The sequence below is a fragment of the Meles meles genome, chromosome 4, assembly GCF_922984935.1.
Source record: "Meles meles chromosome 4, mMelMel3.1 paternal haplotype, whole genome shotgun sequence".
Lineage (NCBI taxonomy): Eukaryota > Metazoa > Chordata > Mammalia > Carnivora > Mustelidae > Meles > Meles meles.
This window is the reverse complement of record NC_060069.1, coordinates 2,625,905-2,646,069: the sequence shown is the minus strand read 5'-3', so window position 1 is coordinate 2,646,069 and position 20,165 is coordinate 2,625,905. Positions and strand designations below refer to the sequence as shown.

The 20,165-nt window shown below is 40.1% G+C and overlaps 1 pseudogene; it reads left to right on the top strand.

Moving 5' to 3' along the window:
* The first annotated feature begins 2,164 nt into the window (after positions 1–2,164).
* LOC123940207 lies at positions 2,165–3,945 on the top strand (annotated as a pseudogene).
* Positions 3,946–20,165: the final 16,220 nt, after the last annotated feature.

Sequence of the window (20,165 nt, the reverse complement as noted above, 5' to 3'; positions counted from 1 at the left end):
GTCATCTGCAAAGAGTGAGAGTTTGACTTCATCTTTGCTGATTTGAATGCCTATTATTTCTTTTTGTTCTCTGATTGCTAAGGCTAGGACTTCTAGTACTATGTTGAACAATAGTGGTGAGAGTGGACATCACTGTCATGTTCCTAACCTTAGGGGAAAAGCTATAACTTTTCCCCCCATGAGAATGATATTTACTGTGGGCTTTTCAGGTATGACTTTTATGATATTTAGTTATGTTCCCTATCCCTACACTGTGGAGAATTTTAATCAAGAAAAGATGCTATATTTTGTCAAATGCATTTCTGCATCAGTTGAGAGGATCATATGGTTCTTGTCCTTTCATTCATTAATGTGGCGTATCACGTTGATTGGTTTGTGGATGTTGAGCCACGCTTGTAGCCCAGGAATAAATCCCACTTTGTCGGAGTGAATAATTTATTTATTTATTTATTTTTAAGATTTTATTTATTTATTTGACAGAGAGAAATCACAAGTAGGCAGAGAGGCAGGCAGAGAGAGAGAGAGAGAGAGGAGGAAGCAGGCCCCCTTCAAGCAGAGAGCCCGATGCGGGACTCGACCCCAGGACCCCGAGATCATGAACCGAGCAGAAGGCAGAGGCCCAACCCACTGAGCCACCCAGGCGCCTGGTGAATAATTCTTTTAATGTACTGTTGGATCCTATTGGCTAGTATTTTGGTGAGAATTTTTGCATCCCTATTCATCAGGGATATTGGTCTGTAATTATCCTTTTTGATAGGGTCTTTGTCTGGTTTGGGTATCAAGGTAATGCTGGCCTCATAAAGTGAGTTTGGAAGTTTTCCTTCCCTTTCTATTTTTTTGAAACAGTTTCAGAAGAATAGGTATTAGTTCTTCTCTAAATGTTTCATAGCATTCCCCTGGGAAGCCCTATGGCCTGGGCTCTTGTTTGTTGGGAGATACTTGATGACTGCTTCAGTTTCCTTGCTGATTATGGGTCTGTTCAGGTTTTCTATTTCTTTCTGTTTCAGTTTTGGTAGTTTATATGTTTCTAGGAATACATCCATTTCTTCCAGGTTGCCTAATTTGTTGGCATCTAGTTGCTCATAATATGTTCTTAAAATTGTTTATATTTTCCTGGTGTTGGTCATGATCTCTCCTCTTTCATTCATGATTTTATTAATTTGGGTCCTTTCTCTTTCCTTTTTGATAAGTCCAGTTAGGGGTTTATTGATCTTATCAATTCTTTCAAAGAACTAGCTTCTAGTTTTGTTGATTTGTTTTACTATTCTTTTGCCTTCTATTTCATTGATTTCTGCTCTAATTTTTATTATTTCTCATCTTCTGCTTGGTTTAGGCTTTATTTTCTGTTCACTATTTTAAGGCAAGATTTATTCTATGTAGGTGGCTATTTCCTAGAGAAATGAAACTCACTCCTGAAAGCACCAAAATTTTTAGTGATTCTCATGGAAATTTTTGACATTTTTGAAATTTTTTTTATAACTCTTTTCTTTTCACAGTTGAGATTACAATTTATTCTTCCATTTTTAAAATTGAAATTTTATTGAGATAATTATAGATTTACTTGCAGTTTTAAGAAATAATATGCAGCATAGGATAGCTCTATTTTTAACATTTTGAGGAAACTACACACTGTTTTCCAGAGTGGGTGCACCAGTTTGCATTCCCACCAAAAGAGTAAGAGGGTTCCCCTTTCTCCATATCCTTGCCAACAACTGTTGTTTCCTGAGGGGTTAATTTTAGCCTTTTTTTCTGTCTTTATGAATATATCTGTTCTGAACATTTCATATGAATGGGATTAGATAATTTAAAAAAGAAATAATATGGAACAATCGCTTGTATACTTTTTCCAGTTTCTGCTAGTGGTAACATTTTGGAAAACTAGTATTACGAATAGGATATTAACATTTATATAATCCATCAATATTATTCAGAGTTCCCACTTTTATTTGTATTCATTGTGTGTATGTATTAAGTTCTATACATTTTGTCACCTGAGTAGGTTTGTATTGCCACTGAAACAGTTCTCAAAAGCAAAATGAAGTTATGAAAACAGTGTTTTTGTGAAGTCCTGGGCCCAGTATTTTCAGAGTACACAGTTTCAAGGACACATAAGAAACATGTAAAAAGAGCAATCAGAGCTTCCAGACGTGCATCTCTCCTGGTTTCCTGGAGTTTCCTCGCAGCATGGCCCCCAAACGCCAGTCTTCACTCCCGCCTCAAACGAAGAAACCGAGACTGCCTCCTGCCCCCAAGCCAGGGCAGACGTCCACATCTCAGCACTTGCATAAGGGAGAAAAAGAACAGCAAGAAGCAATTGAACGTATTGATGAAGTACAAAATGAAATAGACAGACTTAATGAACAAGCCAGTGAGGAGATTTTGAAAGTAGAACAGAAATATAACAAACTCCGCCAACCGTTTTTTCAGAAGAGGTCGGAATTGATCGCCCAAATCCCCAATTTCGGGGTAACAACATTTGTCACCATCCGCAAGTGTCTGCACTGCTTGGGGAGGAGGATGAAGAGGCGCTGCGTTATGTGACACGACTCGAAGTGACAGAGTTTGAAGATGTTAAATCAGGTTACAGAATAGATTTTTATTGTGATGAAAACCCTTACTTCGAAAATAAAGTTCTCTCCAAAGAATTTCATCTGAATGAGAGTGGTGATCCATCTTCAAGGTCCACTGAAATCAAATGGAAATCTGGAAAGGATTTGACGAAACGTTCAAGCCAAACACAGAACAAAGCCAGCAGGAAGAGACAGCATGAGGAGCCAGAGAGCTTCGTCACCTGGTTTACTGACCATTCTGATGCAGGCGCAGGTGAGCGAGGAGAGGTCATCAAAGATGATGTTTGGCCAAATCCATTACAGTACTACTTGGTTCCCGATATGGATGACGAAGAAGGGGAAGGAGAAGAAGATGATGATGATGATGAAGAAGAAGAAGGATTGGAAGACATTGATGAAGAAGGAGATGAGGATGAAGGTGAAGAAGACGAAGATGATGATGAGGGGGAGGAAGGAGAAGAGGATGAAGGAAAAGATGACTAATGGAACACTGATGGATTCCAACCTTCCTTTTTTAATTTTCTTCAGTCCCTGGGAGCAAGTTGCCGTCTTTTTTTTTTTTTTTCCTTTTTCTTTTTCTTTTCTCCTCTCGTGCTCATTCGCCCTGTTTTTTGAAGTCTCCTTTTTCTCTCCCTTTATACCATGGTTCTCAGCTTATTTTGGGGGGAAATACCTTGAGCAGAATACAGTGGGAAAAGAATCTCTACCCCTTTTTGTTCCAAATTCATTTTTGTCCCTTCCTGTCTCAACAAAAACAAAAACTTCATGGAATCAACACCACCGTGCTCTGTGGGAAAAAAGAAAAACCTTCTGCTCCCTTAGCTCTGCTGGAAGCTGGAGGGTGCTAGGCCCCTGTGTAGTAGTGCATAGAATTCTAGCTTTTTTCCTCCTTTCTCTGTATATTGGGCTCAGAGATTACACTGTGTCTCTATGTGAATATGGACAGTTAGCATTTACCAACATGTACCTGTCTACTTTCTCTTGTTTAAAAAAAAGAAAAAAATCCTTAAAAAATGGGGTTATAGAAGGTCAGCAAAGGGTGGGTTTGAGATGTTTGGGTGGGTTAAGTGGGCATTTTGACAACATGGCTTCTCTTTTGGCATGTTTAATTGTGATGTTTAACGGACATCCTTGCAGTTTAAGATGACACTTTTAAAATAAAACTCTCCTAATGATGACTTGAGCCCTGCCACTCGATGGGAGAATCAGCAGAACTTGTAGGATCTTATTTGGAATTAACATTCTCTATTGTAATTTTGTTCCTGTTTATTTTTAAATTTTCTTTTTGTTTCACTGGAAAGGAAAGATGATGCTCAGTTTTAAACGTTAAAAGTGTACAAGTTGCTTTGTTACAATAAAACTAAATGTGTACACACACACACACAAAAAAAGAAACATGTAAAAATCACATGCACTGAGATTAAAAGCAAGTCTGAAAGGTTTTTAAAGGATTGAATATTTTTTTTACTACAAAGCAGTTAAGCTAGAAATCAATAAAAGAAGATAACTATATTTGGAAATAAGCAATATTATTATACACAGAGTAAAATACATGATGGAAATTAAACAAAATATAATGAACTGAAGGACAAAAATACTTCTTCAAAACTTGTGGAAGGCAGATAAGCATATAATTATAGGGAAATTTATATCCTTAGGAGCATATAAAGACTGAAATTATGCACTTAGTATCTGTCTCAAGAAATTAGGAACATAGCATCATCAACAGCAATGACAAAACAAGCCCAGCAAAGTAGAAGGTAAAACCTGTATAGTAAGGATAAGAGTAGAAATTTATGAAAGAGAAGCCAAATACAAAATAAAAAGGATCAGCAAAGCCAACTTTGGTTTATTGAAGAGACAGACAAATTGATAATGCCCTAGTTTTTAAGAAGTTGTAAATAAGCAATGTTAGGAATGAAAAAGAAGAAATCAACTTCAGAGCCACAGACACTGGGGGACAAAAAGAAAGAGGATGTTATGAACAACTGTGTGATAAAATATTTTGAAGTTTAAATAGAATGAACAAATTTTGATAAAAATACAACTTTTCCAAATGGATATATAAGAAATAGAAATTCTAATAGTTCTATAATTATTTCAAAAATTGAATAAAAATATATTTGGATAAAAAATAATTCTACAGGGGCGCCTGGGTGGCTCAGTGGGTTAGGGCCTCTGCCTTTGGCTCAGGTCATGATCCCAGGGTCCTAGGATCGAGCCCCACGTCGGGCTGTCTGCTCAGCAGGAGGCCTGCTTCCTCCTCTCTCTCTGCCTCCCTCTCTGCCTGCTTGTGATCTCTGTTTGTCAAATAAATAAATAAATCTTAAAAAAATTAATTCCACAAAGAAAACATCATGGGCAACTTATTCCAAACATTTATGTAGTTACACTAATCTTATGCAAGCTCTTCCAGAAAATAGAAAAAGAAGGGATTCCTTGAATTGTTTTAATGAGCCTATTATAACTTTGATGGTAAAATCTGACACAGCATGAAATGGAAATAATAACCTGATTCTACTAATAAACATAAGTTTAAAAATATAAAGCATACTATTAGCGAAATGAATCCAGTAACAATAACAAGCATCTTGAGAATTGGGTGTATTCCAAGAGTTGGGTTTATTTCAACTTTAAAATTTGAAAATAATTTTTCAACATGATTATCTGCCCATTTTTTGATATGATTATCTGTTTTGTGTGTTGAGTTTGAGGAGTTCTTTATAGATCTTGGATATCAGCCCTTTATCTCTAGTGTCATTTGCAAATACCTTCTCCCATTCTGTGGGTTGCCTCTTTGTCAAAAAATGGGCTGAAAACATGAACAGACACTTCTCCAAGAAGACATACAAATGGCTAACAGATACATGAAAAACATGTTCATCATCATTAGCCATCAGGGAAATTAAAATCAAAACCACATTGAGATACCACCTTACACCAGTTAGAATGGCCAAAATTAACAAGACAGGAAACAACAAGTATTGGAGAGGATGTGGAGGAAAGGGAACCCTCTAATACTGTTGGTGGGAATACAAGTTGGTGCAGCCGCTTTGGAAAACTGTGGCGATTCCTTAAGAAATGAAAAATAGAGCTTCCCTATGACCCTGCAATTGCACTACTGGGTATTTACCCCAAAGATACAAATGTAGTGAAAAGAAGGGCCATCTGTACCCCAGCCAAGATGCCCTTCAACAGACAAATGGATAAAGAAGATATGGTCCATACATACAATAGAATATTATGCCTCCATCAGAAATGATGAATACCAACTTTTGTATCAACATGGATGGGACTGAAGGAGATTATGCTGAATGAAATAAGTCAAACAGAGAGAGTCAAATTATTATATGGTTTCACTTATTTGTGGAGCATAAGGAATAACACGGAAGACATTGGGAGAAGGAGAGGAGAAGGGTGTTGGGGGAAATTGGAGGGGGAGAAGAAGCATAAGAGGCTGTGGACTCGGGGCACCTGGGTGGCTCAGTGGATTAAAGCCTCTGCCTTCGGCTCGGGTCATGATCCCAGGGTCCTGGGATCGAGCCCCGCATCGGGCTCTCTGCTCCGTGTGGAGCCTGCTTCCTCCTCTCTCTCTGCCTGCCTTTCTGCCTAATTGTGATTTCTCTCTGTCAAATAAATAAAATATTAAAAAAAAAAAAGAGGCTGTGGACTCTGAGAAAGAAACTGAGGGTTTTGGAGGGGATGGGGGTGGGGGGTTGAATGAGCCTGGAGCCTGGGGGTGGGTATTAAGGAGGCAGGTATTGCATGGAGCACTGGGTGTGATGCATAAACGATGAATCTTGGAAGACTGAAAAAAATAAAATAAAATTAAAAAAATAAATAAAATTTGAAAATCAGTCTATGTATTTCACCAGATTAACAGATAGGAGAAAACCCATATGATCATCTCAGTAGAGACAGAAAAAGCATTTGGAAAGTTTCATTTGTGATAGAAAAAACTATCAGAAAAGTAGGCATAGACAGGATCTCAATCTGATAAGAGAAATCTACACAAATTCTACAATCAGCAGTGCACTTAATGGAGAAACATTGGAGACTTTTACCCTTCTCCTCCAAAGATCAGGAATGAGGCAAGGATGTCCACTGTCCTTACTTTATTCAGCATTGTCCTGGAAGTCCTAGCAGAGCAGTAGAGTAAGAAAAGAAATAAAATTAATGAAAGGAATAAACAAAACTCTCAGTATTTAAAGAGGATAAGATTGTATATGTAGACTATCCAAAAGAATCTGCAGATTAAATATTAGACTTAATAAGAGTTTGGGGGTACCTAGGTGGCTCAGTCATTAAGCATCTATCTCCCTTCAGCTCAGGTCATGATCCCAGGGTCCTGGGATGGAGCGCCACTTAGGGCTCCCTACTCAGCGGAAAGCCTGCTTCTCCCTCTCCCACTCCCCCTGCTGGTGTTCCCTCTCTAGCTGTCTCTCTCTCTGTGTCAATTAAATAAATAAATCTTAAAAAAAAATAAAAGAGTTATCTTTAGCCACCAAGACAGTGCACAAAAATTAATCCTTTCTATATACCAGCAACAAACAGAAAATAAAAATGTAAAAAGATGCCACTTTAAATATACCAACAAATATCAAATACCTAGAGGTCAATCTAACAAAGCTTGTGCAAAACCTCTATGGAGAAAACTATAAAATATTATTGATAGAAAATAGAAAAGTAAAATTAAAGACTGAATAGAGACATGCAGTGTTCATAGATTGGAAGACTCAATGTTGTAATGATAGTAGCTCTCAAAGTGATACATAGATTCAATGCAATCCCAATGAAACTCCCCACTGTTCTGTGGACTTTTACAAGGTAATTCTAAAATTTATATGGAAATGCAAAAGGATAAGAGTAGCAAAGACCATCTTAGAGAAATAAACAAGTATGTAATGCTTCCTTCAGATGTATTATGGAGCTACAGATATTAAGACAATATGGTGTTGGCACAAGGAAAAACAAATATAGTGATAGAAGAGATTTGAGAATCCAGAAATAGATTGTACATATGTGGACACTGATTTATGACAAGCGTGGTATTACAGAACAGTGCAGAAAAGTTTCTACAATAAATGGTACAGGGAAAATTGGGCATCTATATATATAAAAAAAGAAGAAACTTGGCCTTTACCTAACAGCATACACAAAAATCAAATTCAGATGTGTTGTGTGTTGAAAGGAGAAATGTAAAACAAGCTTTGGGAAGATAAAATGGGACAATATCTTCATGACTTTGGGGACAGGGAGAGTTCTCTATAGAGCCCACAAAAATCACTAAACATAAAGGGAAAAGGCTTCATTAAAATCAGGGACTTCATTTGATCAGTAGATACCATGAAGAGAGAAAGAAAAAGTGACAGAATGAAAAAGATACTTGACACTTGACATATAATAGACAAGGAATTCATGTCCAGAATTGATAAAGGACTCTTACAAACCAATAAGAAAAAGGCAACACTGTAGAAAACTGAGCAGAAGTCTTAAACAGGCACCTCACAGCTGATGACATTCAAATGTCTAATAAACATGCTAAAAGCCAATCAACCTCAGTAGTAATAAGGGAAATGGCCACTTAAACTACAATAAGATACCCATCAGAATGGCTGAAGTTAAAGTATCTGGCAGTATCGCGTCTTGGGGAGGCTGTGGAACAATGGGAACTCTTCTATATTACTGGAGCGAGTGCAGTATTGGTACAATACTAGAAAAGAGTGAGGAAACATCTCGTATAATTGAAGATACTCACCCTATGACCCAGCTCCTTTCCCAGAGACACACCCCGAATAAATGTACACCTGTGTGTGGTATTGTGATATGATAAATATACATATTGGTCTTCTCCCCCAGCTTCTGGCCAGTGCTCCTATAAACTTTATAATTTCCTGAGCAGTAAAGGTCCTAGAAACATCTTTTGTTCTAATACAAATACTAGATCTTTGGCACTGGTTCCTGATACAGAGCTTCAACTCTCTTGGAATTTCCTGGATGATAGGAGCATCTTTCGTTCTAATGAGGTGACTCTCTGTGGGCTCCTGGATGGCGGCTGGTCACTAGAAAGACCAAGCTGTGATTAGAGGCTTGTAACTTTCATTTCCACACCCTCCCATTCTCTGGGGAGAGGAGAGGGGCTGGTGATTGAGTTAATAATAATGACATGATGAAGCCTCCATAAAAATCCCTGAACTGTGGTTTGGAGAGCTTCCAGGTTGGTGAACACATCCACATGCAAGGAGGGCAGCATACTCCAGTGCCATGGGGACAGAGGCTCCTGCATATGACCCATCAGGATCTCATCCTCTATACCTCTTCATCTAGCTCTTCCTCCGTATTCTTTATCATATCCTTTATTATATGATAAGCTAGTAAACATAATGTTTCCCTGAGTTCTGTGTTATAGTGAATTAGTGAACCTGAGGAGGGAGTCCTGGGAACCTTTGATTTGTAGACAAATTGGACATAAGTGTGGGGAACCTGGAGACCCACTATTTGCAATTGGCATCTGAAGAGGGATGCAGTCTTATGGGACTGAATCTTTAACCTCTGCAATCTGATGCTAAGCAGGCAAATAGTGTCAGAATTGAATTGGATCATAGGACACTTAGCTGGTGTTGGAAAATTGGTTGGTGTGGGAAGAACTGCACATACATAGGGTGGAGGCAGAAATGTTTTTTGAGTGTGTAGAGAAAAAGAGTTTTTCCTTTTAGTGTGCCCTGGGATAGGGTTAAGAATGCTTATTAACAACTGCATAAACAAATTATGGTATATTCATATATTGGAATGTTATGCAACAAAGAAAATGAATTAACTTATGCAAAACAACCAGAATCAATTCAAAATACATAAGGCGATTTTTAGAAGCCATACGTACTGCATGATTCTATATATTTATTCTGAATTAACTTATGCAAAACAACCAGAATCAATTCAAAATACATAAGGCGATTTTTAGAAGCCATACGTACTGCATGATTCTATATATTTATTCTGTTATTTATATATTTATTCTGAAAGAGAGGGCTATGATTGCAAAGTGATCTCTGGTGGCTTCTGGAGTCCAATTTTTCTTTTTTTTAATTTTAATTTTTTAAAAAGACTTGATTTATTTATTTAACAGAGAGAGAGCTCACAAGTAGGCAGGCAGGCAGAGGGAGAGGGGGAAGCAGGCCCCCCATGGAGCAGAGAGCCCGACATGGGGCTCGATCCCAGGACCCTGAGACCATGACCTGAGCCAAAGGCAGAGGCCCAACCCACTGAGCCACCCAGGCACCCCTTTCTTTTTCTTTTTAAAGTTGACAATTTTATTTTAGGTTTTCAGTGTTCCAAGATTCATTGTTTATGCACCACACTCAGTGCTCCATGCAATACGTGCCCTCCTTAACACCCACTTGGTGAGGAACACATACATATTCATTTTATAGGATTCTGATGGATTCCTGCCTCATGTTGAAATCTTTTATCCATCTCGACCTTATCTTTGTGTACGGTGTAAGAGAATGGTCGAGTTTCATTCTTCTACACATAGCTGTCCAATTGTCTCAGCACCATTTATTAAAGAGATGGTCTTTTTTCCACTGCATGTTTTTTCCTGCTTTGTCGAAGATTATTTGACCATAAAGTTGAGGGTCCATATCTGGATTCTCTACTTTGTTCCACTGGTCTATGTGTCTGTTTTTCTGCCAGTACCATGCTGGTGATCTTGGTGATCACAGCTTTGTAGTAAACCTTGAAATCAAACAGCATGATGCCCCCAGTTTTGTTTTTCTTTTTCAATATTTCCTTAGCAATCTGGGGTCTCTTCAGATTCCATACAAATTTTAGGGTTGTTTGCTCCAGCTTTTTGAAAAATACTGGTGGAATTTTGATCGGAATGGCATTAAAAGTATAGATTGCTCTAGGCAGTATAGACATTTTAACAATGTTTGTTCTTCTAATCCAAGAGCATGGAATGGTCTTCCATCTTTTTGTGTCTTCTTCAGTTTCTTTCATGAGTGTTCTGTCATTCCTTGAGTACAGATCCTTTACCTCTTTGGTTCGGTTTATTCCCAGGTATTTTATGGTTCTAGGTGCTATAGTAAATGGAATTCATTCTCTAATTTCCCTTTCTGTATTTTCATTGTTACTGTATAAGAAAGCAACTGATTTCTATACATTGATTTTGTATCCTGCCACAGTACTGAATTGCTGTATGAGTTCTAGTAGTTTGGGGGTGGAGTCTTTTGGGTTTTCCATATAAAGTATCATGTCATCTGCGAAGAGAGAGAGTTAGACTTCTTCCTTGCCAATTTGGATACCTTTTATTTCTCTTTGTTGTCTGATTGCCATTGCTAGAACTTCTAATACTATGTTGAACAAGAGTGGTGAGAGTGGGCATCCTTGTCGTGTTCCTGATCTCAACGGGAAGGCTGTCAGCTTTTCCCCATTGAGGATGATATTTGCTGTGGGTTTTTCATAGATAGATTTTATGAAGTTGAGGAATGTCTTAAGTCATACATAGATATTTTAAGTGTTTTCTGAATGTGAATTATATTTAGCAATAAAAGGAGAGATGAACCATGAGAGACTATGGACTCTGAAAAACAACCTGAGGGTTTTGAAGGGGCGGGGGGTGGGAGGTTGGGGGAACCAGGTGGTGGGTATTAGGGAGGGCACTTATTGCATGGAGCACTGGGTGTGGTGCAAAAACAATGAATACTGTTACGCTGAAAAGAAATTTTAAAAAAAGTGAAAAAAATGTTTTAAAATACAGAGAACCAACTGATGGTTGCCAGAGAGGAGGCTAGTGGGGTGATGGGCAAAATGGGTGAAGAGGAGTGGGAGGTACAGGCTTCCAGTTACAGAATGAAGAAGTATTGGGGATGAAAGGCACAGCATAGGGAATATAGTCAGTGGTATTGTTATTGTAATATTGTTGTATGGTAACAAGTGGTAGGTACCCTTGGGGTGTATACAGTTGTTGAATCACTATGTTGTACACCCGAAACTAATGTAACATTGTGTGGCAGCTATACTCAAGTGAAAAAATGTTTTAAAAATCCCACTATTTTTAGAAACACCGATTTGGTTGACTGAGCCAGGTGGATGGTAGAAGGTGAGAGGCTTGGAGGTGGGACCAGGGGATTTTACACAAAACAATTTTTTTTTTTTTGCACAGATTTGATTCTCACAACATCCCTACAAGCTGGGCATTGGCAAGTCTGTTTTATGGGTGAATTAACTGAGATTCAGAGAGGTTAAGTCACTTGTCTGTGTTCAGACAGCTAGCTTGTACTGAATCAGACTCAGAATCTAGGTGTAGGTCTGTGCCTATTCTGCTATGGAATACAAATTCCCCTTAAGCTTCCATTCACAAATACTCCCCTAATTTTCATTTGTACACTGACACTTGCCAGAAATGTCATGACTGCAGGTGACTCAGTCTGGCTAATGGCAGGTGGCCTGACAATGGTGTCATTGTCTGCAGCTTCTGGGCTCTGTGAGGGCTCTGCCAGCTCTTTCTCCTCTGGCCTGTGCCTGGCCCCAGCTCCTGTTCTGTGGCAGGGACGAATGTTGTCTCCGTCCTTTCCTCCTGCTTCACAGGCTCAATCACAAGAAAGTGCTGCTCTCGGATTTGAGGCATCTGCCAGTCGCCATGGAGCCCCCTAACTTCCAGAGCCTCTTGTTTTGGAGATCTGACCTGGCCACGTGTTTATAAACAACCTTGGGTCAGGTGGAGCCCTGCTGACTGGTGGGGCCTGCCTGGCGAGGATTAGATCTGTGCTTGCAACGACAGCTTCCCTGCCCAGGAAAGCCTCCAAACAAACCCCTGCCCCTTAGCCCTTCTGTTTGTTTGGCTTTGTGCTGACTTGAAATGAATACCTTCACGGGTCCCTGCAGCAGGACAGACAGCACTTGGGACCTGTGGGGACAATGGCTATGCCCACCTGTAGGTCAAGGGTCAGGCTCAGCAGGGCAGCCTTGTCAGTGCTTCAAAGGCTGAGGCCTCAGTCCTGTTGGGCTCCACCCATGGATCAGTGGCTGGCTGGCCCACAGGTGTGCCTGGCTATTCAAGTCCCTGTGACGGGATAGGGGGTGGTCCTAGGTTGTGTGCCTGCAGCTTACGTAGGATTACAGCCCAGTCACAGGTGTCCCCTCCATGCCGAGGAAGGGAGGCTGGGCTGGGGCCGCATATGCTTGGGGTAGGGGAGAAGGCAGGGGCACCTGGGTCTCCTTGGAAAGAACATCTGATCATAGGCTGTCCCTGGGTGGCATTTCATGGGACTACTTGCCAATTCTTGGTCAGTGTCCTTGTGAACTTCTGGAAACTACAAATTTTGAGTATATTCTTTTTAGTTTAATGAGTCAATACTTACCAATTTGTTTTTTAGAAACAAGGGAAAGAGAAGAAATGGAAGAGTTTGTGTGCATGTGTTGGGAGGGGCTGGTGCTGAAAAAAAAATCAACGTAGGAGGCCAGTGAAGAGGTACCTTATTCACACAATAAACTTTCATTGTGCTCCTGCTACATGCCTGATCACTGGGGTATAGAGACCCTGCCATTCATTCACTCATACATTTTGCCTGTGAAGCAATCAACCAACCACCATTTTCTTTCTTTTTTTTTTGTAGGTAAATGCAATTTTATTTATTTTTGTTTGTTTGTTTGTTTGTTTATTTACAGCATAACAGTGTTCATTGTTTTGGCATCACACCCAGTGCTCCATGCAGTACGTGCCCTCCCTATTACCCACCACCTGGTTCCCCCAACCTCCCACCCCCCACCCCTTCTAGACCCTCAGGTTGTTTTTCAGAATCCATAGTCTCTCATGGTTCATCTCCCCTTCCAATTTCCCTCAACTCCCTCTCCTCTCCATCTCCCCATGTCCTCCATGTTATTTGTTATGCTCCACAAATAAGTGAGACCATATGACACTTGACTCTCTCTGCTTGACTTATTTCGCTCAGCATAATCTCTTCCAGTCCCGTCCATGTTGCTACAAAAGTTGGGTATTCATCCTTTCTGATGGAGGCATAATACTCCATAGTGTATATGTACCACATCTTCCTTATCCATTCATCCATTGAAGGGCATCTTGGTTCTTTCCACAGTTTGGCGACCATGGCCATTGCTACAATAAACATTGGGGTAGAGATGGCCCTTCTTTTCACTTCATCTGTATCTTTGGGGTAGATACCCAGCAGTGCAATTGCAGGGTCATAGGGAAGCTCTATTCTTAATTTCTTCAGGAATCTCCACACTGTTCTCCAAAACCAACCACCATTTTCTGAATGACTATTACATCCCAGATTCTGGACCCGGCCCTAGGGATACAAAAAGAAACAGACGGTTCCAGCCCTCAGGGCTCTTGGTCTTGTGGTAGAGACAGAAATGCAAACAGATAATTGTAAGTGGCTATAAAACAGATTTCTCGAGTGACAGCAGTGTTTCGGGGCGGGGGGCGGGTGCCATCTGGTAGACTAGAATTGAAGTAGGTCTTATGGGAAGAAGCACTTTTCAGGGGCACTGCGATGAAGAGAGCTGGAGGCAGAGGTGTACAGATTGGAGCATTTGGGGGAGCTGCAAGCTTGTGGTCAAGGTAGGAAGGGACAGCGGGAGATGAGGCATTTGGAAGGAGATTAGGAATGCAGGTCTAGGGATGACCATGTAGGGTTTGCTAACTAGCTGTGCTTGAGTTTGGACTTTATCTTGAGAACAGTGAAAGCAGGGCTGGGTTTTAAGCACAGAAATGACCCGACTTGATGTGAATGTGGAATATTGCCTTGGCATAGGCGGACAGGGTAGTCTGTTAACCTCGGGAACAGAGGGAAGAGGATATGGGTGGTGGCCCAGCCTGAGCCAGAAGAGCTCTAAGCATCTGCCCTGCCTCTCCTCATCCTACCGAACACCAGCTCACGCAAGGAGCCCCCCTCCCTCCCACCTCAGGAAGCCCTCCCTGACCTCTTCAGCCACAGTGCTGCCATCCATCCAGGGAAACCTCTGCTTTTCTGTGATCTGGTGTTAAAACAAGCTGGCAATACCTAATCCCTTTGCAGTCAAATTTCGAGATTCATCCCACCCCCCAGACCTCTGCCCAAGTGAGCTTTAAACATTAACATTATCTTCTCAAACAGAATGGATTCATTTATCCCCTCCACTTCAAGTCTCTTGAGCATGTACTATATGGCAGATAATGGTGGGCCACCTCAGAGCAGGAGATAATTCAAAACTAAAGGAGGTGAGCTGTGTGATGCCAACCATCTCATTCAGTCCTTGTAACATTTTGCTGGGCACAATTATCCCCGTTTTACCAACAAGGGACTTGGAATTCTAGGAGGAATAGCAGCTTCCTCAAAATCACACAGATAGGGAGTGGTACAATGGGACAGTTTAGTCCTGCTCGTGTCAAAACCTGTGTTTGTTCCCCAGACACCATGTTTGTTCCATTTTGTGGGAAGCTGGCTTTCCTGTTATTTGTCCTAGTGCACCTCTTCGTAGCTTCTCCCACCCCACAGTCCTCACTTTCAGGACAGTCCCCCTTTTTATAGTATGGCTCTTGGCTGCACCCACAGTGGCTTTACCCACGTGTTGACCAGCGACTGAGTGGAGTGTCATTTTCACTACTTTATGTGTCTCTGGTTGTTCTGTCCTTTTTCTAATCAGGAAGGGATGCTGTACTTTGTCAAATGCTCATTATTGGTCATGGATTTCTTGTCTTTAGTTCTTGGTTCTAGATCAGGAACCCAGCCTACTTTTAACATTGTTCCCCGGGGTGGGGTGGGGAATGCCATTGCTAGTGTGATAGTCTGTTTTCCACCCAATTTCCAGGGATTCTGCATGGACAAATGAAAGACATAGATGTATACTGAATCTCCTAAAGAGGAGCTTTGTCCTCTGGGAAAACTGGTTGATTCCGGGGCAGGAAAAGCATAACATGATTCTTACTATATCAGAAAGAAGACATCAAAGATGAGTGGAGACCTATATCCCTGAAACAAATAATACACTATATGTTAATAATAAAAACTATATAAATAAAAAAGATGAATAGGGTCATGTCAAAAGCATAAATTAATATTTTAAATTATTGCCATCAGTAATGAAAAAACAATCTCTATATGCACCATTGGCTAGTGGATAGGATGCTGTTGCAATAAATCTAATAACAGTTTTGCAAACGACATCTGAATCACAAGAGAACTGATATATGCAAATAAACCAAGAAGTTCAATCACACTTAGTTCCCCTGATCAGCTCTCTTCATCCAACTCTGTAACTGCATGTTTATGGCAGTGATCATGGCAGTAGAATCATCTTTCAGCTTTGCCTTGCAGTTGTTGATTAAGAATATTGAACCTTGAAAACACATTCTAAATAAAGCATCTCTGAGAGGCACTTGCTGACATTTCAGTGAACAAAGACTTTATTCACCTTAATGAGTTTTCACCCTTAGTCATGGCGCGGTTGATATTTCCCTCTGTGAGAAACATCTTAAGTCTGAAAACCTAGACCAGCATCTTCTTCCTATTAAGCCAGTACACATATGGTTGGTAAAGCAAGCTTTCAAAACAACTTTCTTTTATTATAACATGGCCCTGAGAGATAAGTATTAAAACTGCTAAGTTTTCTATACAGAATTTTGATTAAAAGTTTTTACCACGAGAACTCAAGAGCGGACCTTTCAAAAATATGTTTCATGTGTGACACAAGTTCCAGGAACCCTCATTGTGTGTAAGAGACCTCAGGGCCACCATTTTCTGCTGTTTTGCCCATCAGAGATTTGGCTCACCTCTCCAGGGGTCCGAGCTGCTTCTCTACATTTGATATTAATCTTTTTGGACTTAGACATCTTGTCAAAAATGTATTTCCTTGTTATTTTACCATCAACCACTTTAGAAATTGACATGTCTTCACAGACACTTGTTAGGGTTGTGACAGATAAAAACTGGTAAAAAAGCTAGATCATTAATATCTGCATTTTCATGACCTCTGCCCTCTCTAAGTTAGTCTTTCTAGTCTGTCTTTTTGAACCCACTAAAGCGCATTGGTAGACAGGAGGGCTCTGTAAGGATATATTTTTTTCAAATCAGCTGCCTCTTTTTGATACAGATAGAGGTGTGTCCTACCTATAGTGAAGCCCTCAACCAACTTTGATCAGTTACTCAAGCTACAGCTTCAAAGGCATTTCTCAGACTAAAGAAATCTTTAAGACACCCTTTAATTTGCTTTTTTGATTCTGTTTTTCGTCATACTGTTCTTAGTCTTCTTAATTTACGTTTTTGAACACTTGTGTGATTTATTTCTTTGAAACTGCATACTTGACCTTTTCAATGTCGTTGCCGTAGAGATGGCTTTCATACCGTTATTTCATGTGGTCTTCTATGACTCCCCTAAAATAAAATTCCACTAAGGAAAACCCACCTCAGCTCACTGTTCGGTATTTTAGGGAGTTGCTCACTTGATGTGGAGCTCCAGTCCTGGTGTCTGTCATGGTCACATGGTCGGTCTTAAGGTCAACAGCACATCTGTCATGACTATGTGACTCATTGCTATTCTGATTTTGCCTCAATAGCTTCATATTTTCACTGATTATAAGCTTATACTTCAGATTTCCTATTTTTTAAACCACTGATCCATGTTCTAAGTTGAAAACATAATTTTAAAATTACTATATTTTAAAAAGATAAATGAAAAGTAACCAAAACTCCAGAACTTCTGGTTTCTTTGTGTTTGTAGAAAATTTGCTGTGGTGGGAAGTGGAAGGGTGCCCAGTGATATTTGTAAACAGAATATGTGATCAAGAGGAACAATAGCAGGCAGCTGAATAGATGTGGGAAGTCAGCTCATGCAGTCAAAGTGAAAATAGAACTGGTTTCCAAGTTGGCAAACTCCTTTACAGAACATTTCAGGGAATTGCTAAGAAAACACATGCCCTGCCCAGCCCTAGCTTGTGGCCGAGACATTGGCCAACTCTGTTTTTGCTGCTGTAGTGAGTTTGGTTCTCTCTAACTAGAAGGCATTAGTTTTCTTCATAACCAGGAGAACTGAATTGTTCGCCTCTCACTGTCACCTATCACCTAGTCTTTGGAAAAAATGACATGGGTCAACAGAGATCAGTGGGATTTTGCTGATTTTATTTGTGTATATATGGCAGTTTTGGGGAGGCAATTTGCTTAAAACACATTTAAAAAATTTTAAGAATAATACATGCTCAAAAATAAAAGGGGGGGCATGGGCATGACAAAGAAGAATAGTACATGCTCACTGTTCACAGGAACTCTATAAAGCACAAGATTGAAACTCTTCTCCCTGTACTTACTTTTCTCATCCTTCATCCCCCTTCTTATGATTAACCATGATCAATAATTTGCTGTTTATTTTTCACATCTTTCTCTCTCTCTCTCTCTTTTTTTTTAAAGATTTTATTTATTTATTTGTCAGAGAGAGAGACAGAGAGAGAAAGATCACAAGTAGGCAGAGGCAGAGGGAGAAGCAGGCTCCCTGCCGAGCAAGGAGCCCGATATGGGACTCGATCCCAGGACGCTAGGATCATGACCTGAGCCGAAGGCAGCCGCTTAACCAACTGAGCCCCCCAGGTGTCCCAGTCTCTCTCTCTCTTTTTAATAGCACACACAATCACGTGCAAATATGTCATTTTAACTTAAAATCAATATAGGATTGTGTTATTTTGAAACTTGCTTTTTTTTTTTTAACTCAACTGTATGTCTTGGCAACTCTTTTTGCTGTCTGATTTATATCAGTGTACCATAGTTTAAGCATTTCTTTACTCATTTACACTTGTTTCCAAATTTTCACTATTTTAAAAAAGTCCTCGGTGAACATCCTTTGTATGCCTGTCCTTTGCACTTTTGTGCATAGTTATGTGGGGGTGGAGTCCAAAAGTTGGAATTGCCAGGTCAGTGGGCTTATAGATCTAAAAAGTGGACAGATACTGCCAGATTGTCTTCTAAAATTGTTGTATCTACTTATGTTCCCACCAACAAAGAATGAGGCCATTATTCTTCCCAAATCCTTGCCATATGTAGTTACTATCAATTTTTAAAATCTTCCCAATCTGATAAGAGAAAATGACATCTCATTGTTATTTTAATTTACAGTTATCTGTTCACCCAGAAGGCGGAAGCTGCTTTCCTATGTTTATTAGCAATGGTTCTCAACTGGGGATGATTTTGTCCCCCACAAGACATTTGGCAGTGTCTGGAGACATTTCTAATTGCTTCAAGGGAATGGGGCTTGGGGTTGGGGGTACTACTGATATCTAGTGTATAGAAAGAATTGCTGGCTCCAAATGTTGATAGTGCTGAGATTCAGAAATTCTGGTTTATTTGCCATTTGTGAATTGCCTATGTAGGCATATCTACTTGCTTTTTAATTTTGTGGCATGCTTAGAAAATTTTCTTATTCCAAGTAGATATAAATATACTCCTATATTTTATTCTAGCATTTCAGTTTTATTTATTACAATGTTTAATTCTTTAATCTACCTGAAATTTATTTCTGTGTAGGTATGACAGCACTTCTAAGAACTCTTTAATTAAAAACTTTTCCTTTTCAAATCTATTAAGTGAGATTGATACTATAGGAAATAAGCCAGGTTTACCCAGTGGTTACCCTCTGAGTATGCCTTCATAGGGTGCAAAGCCAAGGGACAAATGTAAACTGCCAAGCAGTGCCTTGAAAGCCCTTCAAGATCTATCTCCAGACCTTTCCAATTCCTTCCTAACTTCCTAACTCCTTCAGAAAGCCTTCCCAGATTCCTCACCTTGTTTTCTACCTTAATGTCTCAGAGCAATTTATTAAGGCATGCCTCCTATTCTGCCTAGTCGTTTTGCTTTGTTATTATTATTTTTTAAGGAAGCTTTTCCGTCTAACCAGCCAGCCAGCTTCTGGGGTGCAGTCTCTGTGTGCCCCATTTCAGTGCTCCTGTATATGAGAGGTGTTCAAAACATTTCTCCAAGTGTATGAGAATGTGTTGCCATTCTGAGTCTGGGTGGGGTTGGGGCATCGGGGTGCATGAGAAATTGGAAATCTATGTTTGTGTTTTGGGGGAATGGGGAGCTGGATCCTTTTGGTGTTCCTTTGAAGGAAAGAGGGGCAAAGAGCTCTCTAGCTGGTTTTGCCATGGAACCTCAGCATGGCTTTGGACAGCCCCTTCCCTGTTTCTGTTTTCTTCTTCTGTAAAGGAGCAGGACTTTAGAGATGGCAAATATAAACTCTATGAGAGCTGGAACTGTGACTCTTTTTGCTCCACACAGCCTCCCCAGCCCTTAGTATAGCCCTTGACATTCATTAATCATTTGCAGAGTAAATGAATAAATGAAGGAAGGAATGGTGAGATGTTTCCTCTGTGCCTTTATGCCCTGTCCCCTGACCCAGGCAGGCATTGCTAATCAATTAGGACTTTTCTTTTTCCTCTCAATTTGGATGTGGGGTCTTTTTTGGTCTTGTTTTTGGTATAGCTACAACAGACACTGGTAATCAGTTGGTGTTTGTGTCAGAGGGAAACCAGTGTGCCTGCTCTGGGTTAGGAGTCTTGGAGTTCCCTTGGGGCCCTGACTGGGAGGTAGCGGGTGGTTTTGTGTGCTGGTC